Genomic DNA, 5,239 nt, shown 5'->3' with positions numbered 1-5,239 from the left:
TGTAGTAATAAAACTTACAATGGAAACAATACTTGTAGATATTAATCATACTAAAAGAACCTACCGCTAATAATATATGCTTTAGTTGGTGTCAATAGGAAGGACAAAATAATTTTTTTAAAATACACCCAAAGAAACTGTGATCTAAAGTAATGTGCAGAAATTTTAAATAACCCCTTTTTAAATTATTGTTTTGTTTTTAAGCTGCCAGACTTTCTTGTAACATTTTATAGTGGTCTTAAACAACAGTTTAGATTTTCTGAAGGTCTTTCAAACATTTTATTTAAATTTTGTTTTTACTAATTCAGTCCTTTTTCAGATCACAACAGTATATTGTATTATGTGTGATTTTAAAGAAAATGAGAACGTGGAGAAGTGGAGTACAAAAAAAAGAAACATGAGCAGTATTTAAAAGTGATGTTAAAATACTGGGGAAAAATCCAGCGAAAGACCGGACACAGGACAGCTTCAGCTGTCACAAGAACAAACTGTCTCAGAAAATAACCTCATTTAAATTAAATTTAAAGTAGGTTATTTTCTAAGTTGTTTGTTTAGTGTCGGCACATGATTGCTTCTTCCCTTGAGTTTAGAAATCTGAATGCTTCTTAAATCAGATAAATAAATTTTTATTTTAATAAATGTAAGAAACTGCACTGAAAAATTGCATGAAAAACAACCAAAATCCAAAATTTTAAAAGATTCTCAGAAAGCATAGAAAAATAATAGATTAAGACTACTTTAAAAGGCTACAAGAAAGTATATCTTACTGGAAGCAGAAAATATCAATGGCCCGAGACTAATACAGAGTACTGTACAACAGGTTTTTAAAATAAATTTTAATGGAGAATTAAAAACATAAAATCAATAGTTTTACTAACATTTTAGATATCACACAGATCGAAATTTTTACTTTGGTCAGCTGCTCCCATTAAAATGATTTTAGAAAACTACTATGGTTTTCAAAGATAATTAAAATAACAATCAAAGTAATTTAGATGAGATAAAAGCAGACATTTTTTGTTGATTTTGTTCTTCGTTATGTGAAAACCTGCTAAAAGCCAGGGAAAAGCTGTCCTCGGTAGTTGAAGCAGGCTGACGATGAGTTCAGGGACGCTGCAGATGTTCTACAGCACTCTCCTGTCCTCTGGTGGAAAAGCGGGGTACTTGCATCTACATTCTGTTTTAAAGAGCCAACGACCACTCTCCTTCAAGTTCAGGGATGTTTCTAAACTTGTAGGGATCTGGAGGATGGGCAGCAGAGACAGTAATATTAGCCATGTGTGAAGAAGTCACCTTTTTTCTGCCACAGAGCCCAGACAGAGCACAGAGAGGCCCTCTGAAGCTGTTGCTGACACCCTGATCCTGAGCACATCTGGTGTTACTCAGTGAAGCTTACAAAAACACCGGCACACAAAGAGACATATGAACACAGGCAAACACTTCTGCAAAGATCCCCCATCACAAAATCCCTCTCAACTCCTGAACTTCCGACATAACTGGGGTCAACACATTTGCCATGCACGGACACACACACACACACACACCTTTAGGTTCAGTGCAAAGGAGCCGCCACACCACAAAACCAACCCAACATGCAAAGGCACGCATGCAGTGAGCTGCAAAACAAAACAAAGGTCCAAGGGAATTTAATAAAAGAATAAAAGCACACACTGGTTGAAGATTTCAGTCTGAACAGTTGCAGATTAAACAGCCACAGACCAAAAATGCAGCTAGACAGATATTGTTTTACATGCGAGCGTGTTTACTAAAAGATAAACTGTAAAACAGGCATCACTACACCAGGAGAAAAATAAAAAGCATAGCCATGAGACAAATAAAAGGTTACTAACTTGATCTTCTGCAATTATTATATTATACTGTATTTTTTTTTAACTTGAAATACTTTTATTTTGCCTTCGTCTTTTGGTTTGACCCACAATGATTCCTTATATTGTGCTCATTTTAGGTGTTAAAGAAATACATTTGGTCGTATTGAGAAATATGGAATTATGATACAAATATATTATACGAATTATGCACAGCTGTGTGTTGAATTTTCAATATTAGGATAATTATAAAACTTTCACAGCATTTATTTGTATTATGATGTGCAATAACACTATGTGCCATGTAGTTCAATAGTATAACACACACAAAATTTTGGACCAATTGAAAAAGTACATACCTCATCTGGTTGGCTTTTCTGTCACTTGTTCCTGGTATTCAATGGTCTTAGAAGCAAGTTACTTAAAGCACTAAAGTAACTCAATGTTTTTGTAACAAAACTTAAAAACTAAGAGTTAAAACACAAAAAAAAAACTAACTCAACATAATTCCTAGAAGTAGTTCCTTAAATTAATTTCTGGCCCGGTTTTGAAATGGAAATTGAAAAATATTAGTGAGCTCTTTAAAAGCTAACATTAGCTTTCAGTTTAGTCTAAATTAAAGCCGCTTCACTTTCTTTGAGTTAAAATATACACCTTTATTTTATGTTGCAACGTTAACTCATTTCTCTGTTAGTTCTAATATTTACGTCCAACAAAGTAAAGTAAAAATGTAATACTTACAATATCATAACGTAAACATTACTGTTTCACAACTAGCATGGATTTTAGCACTTTAAACATTATTTTTTTGTTTAAAATAACTTAGAAATCTCTATATAATACTATCTGTCTCCCTATTCTAACAAAATGCAAAGAGGAACTCAGCTACCATTAATGACATTAAATCACTGGTATGCTGAAAAAGTCATGTTCATAAGGATGACTGTATTGACTTAGAGGTAAATAATGTAAATATTATGTAAAGCTGATTTTAGATACTGTAAAAGATTTCAATGGATGATTTGAAAACCCTCATTGACTCAACTTATATGCCAGTTAATATAATAAAAACTTTTTTTTTGTTGTACAACTCTGTAACATGCAAAGTAAAACTATAAGCCACCTGCTACCACCAGCGAACAGATAAATCTGCTGATTGTTTGTTTTGGACTTAAAAACCTAACACAATAAGTGCACTAATTTAGCTTTGTTCTAAAATATTTTTGTCTAAATGTTATTAGTATATTCCTGAATCTGATCAGCCACAATTTGGTCCTTTATGATGTGCCAGTGTCCAAAGTTTACATGCATTCAATACCCAGGCTCACAATGCATTTAAACTCTTCCTGCCACTAAAACTGTGAATTTACAAGATTTAAACAGAGAGAAGACCAGGAGCTGTGTAGTCTGAGGCTGTTCCATCAATGAGGCCTCCTCCACCATCATTAACAAACCAGCAGACGATATTTGTTTCACTACTCACATCCTTGCTGAAATCTTTCTGCCAGTGCCTTGAAAACAAAAAATGTTCTTCAATCCTGTGCTTTTGTTTTTAATATGTTCAAACTTTATAAAGTAAGTGTACCTGGTTAGTTTGAGTACTTGTCCTCTCACATACTATAGACCAGGGGTAAGCAACCCTGGCCCTGGAGAGCTACCATGCTGCATGTTTTCCTTGTTTCTCTGCTCCAACACACCTGATTCAGTGGTTAAATCACCTCTTCATGTTCTGCAGAGGCCTGTTAATCATCCATTGATTCAAATCAGGTGTGTTAAAGCAAAGAGCATCTTCTTTGTCTGGCAGCTCTCTAATGAAATGAGGATCTTTGTCTACTGCAAAAACAAGATTGAAAAATGATTTAAATTGCAAAGCAAACGTTAAAGTCAAGCTCAACTTTAACAAACTTGTTTCCACGATGTTAAAGTCCCCAAGAAAGTGAGACATTAAAGTTGTGATATTCTTAGTTCCAAATTAAAGCCATGACATTTTGTCAGTGTGATTTAATTTTAGTTTTAAGTTTAACATTATGTGACTCAAAAAGAAAAACATAAGGCGACAGTGTTAAACTTAAACTGACATGTTTTCCTTACTCTTAGTAATAGTGAAAACATATATATTAAAAGCTTACCGTCTCCTAGACCATGAGCCATGGCAGCAGTATGAGACTGGAAGCCTGTCAAAGTATACAGAATTTTTTTATGACGGTGTTTAGTGCAAATGGTGTTTGTCATTTATGAATGTGTGAAAGAAGAGTTTTCATGTCTCTGTGTTTTTCTGCTTCCTGTCGCTGGTCTATAATGCAAGGAAACAATTTAAAACGCACAACATTTGCAATATTTTCTTTGCAGGAACTTTTCAGATTTCAGATAATACACATTTTTTCTTAACAGCATGCAGAAGGTTCTTGTACCTCCATTTGTATTAATTTTGTTACATAATTGATTGCTTCTGTAACATTTCTCTTTGTTGCTTTGGTAGGAAAGTCCTTCCAAGATATTATCGTGTTATCAAACACAATGATACAAAAATTATCACCTTAATGGAGGTCTTTCAGAATTGAAACCATCGCATTCTGAGTCATGGTTTCACATCTGAAGATGTTCATTAGATTTATCGCACAGTACGTTTCTTACCTAAACACGAGCCATTTGGAAATGTGTGCCTGGGAGACAAAGAAAACAGTTAACATCATTGGGCACAATGAACAAATAGCACAGTATATGTACTGAAAGAAAGGAATCTGTTTGACCTTGGTGGCAGCTCATTTGTGAGGAAAGTTGGCTTCAACAAAAGCTCTGCCCTGTGACATGTCAGCCAGACTCTGTCCACACACAGAATGATTGAGAATTATTAAATATTGATACCGAATTGAAACTAAAACTAAAACAAGGTCCAACCTGAAACTCCTGCACTGGTTGTTCAGGTTTTTCCTGGGTCAAAATCTCATATTGATCCAGTTTCCTCTGAAGGAGCTCCTTCTAGGTCAGAATGAAAGACAGTCTGCTTTTGGCAGCAATGTTAGCAGACATAGAAAAGTTCTCCATCTTTTTCTCAGAGGCACTGTTGGGTTTGAAATGGGCAACTTTGAGATAATGTTCATTCAACCACATCATGCTAGTCCAACATACTTGACCAGTCCAGCAGTCTGTCTAGAGAAAATTGCTTTTTCATACTGTTTCTTTGGCTTTCTCCTTCACCTCTCCAGCATAGGAAAGGTCCTCAATTTCCTTGTGAGACAAAGGAACATTTGTCAGAATTAGACAATGTTTTAGGCTAGCTCCAAAGTGTACCCCACCTGTCTCACAGTAACTACAGAGAATAGGCACCAGCCCTCCCCTGACCCAGAAAGGAAAAAGGCCAAAAAAGTCTACACAAAGATTCAACTAAGCCAGGATCTCACTGGGTTTTGACT

General features: G+C 35.1%; 1 long non-coding RNA gene across 2 annotated transcripts; it reads right to left on the bottom strand.

Annotated features, from left to right (window-relative positions):
* Positions 1-837: 837 nt before the first annotated feature.
* Positions 838-3,516, bottom strand: LOC112450799. Of its 2 annotated transcripts, XR_003039504.2 has the most exons (4): positions 3,412-3,516; positions 3,310-3,337; positions 1,545-1,616; positions 838-1,241 (listed from the first exon to the last, which is right to left on the bottom strand). It is a non-coding gene; the product is annotated as an uncharacterized LOC112450799 (long non-coding RNA). The 2 variants fall into 2 exon arrangements; XR_003039505.2 differs by lacking the exon at positions 1,545-1,616.
* Between the last annotated feature and the right edge of the window lie 1,723 nt (positions 3,517-5,239).

Source organism: Kryptolebias marmoratus, linkage group LG4 (assembly GCF_001649575.2).
Source record: "Kryptolebias marmoratus isolate JLee-2015 linkage group LG4, ASM164957v2, whole genome shotgun sequence".
In the NCBI taxonomy this organism is placed as follows: Eukaryota; Metazoa; Chordata; class Actinopteri; order Cyprinodontiformes; family Rivulidae; genus Kryptolebias; species Kryptolebias marmoratus.
This window is presented reverse-complemented; position numbering and strand designations above follow the sequence as displayed.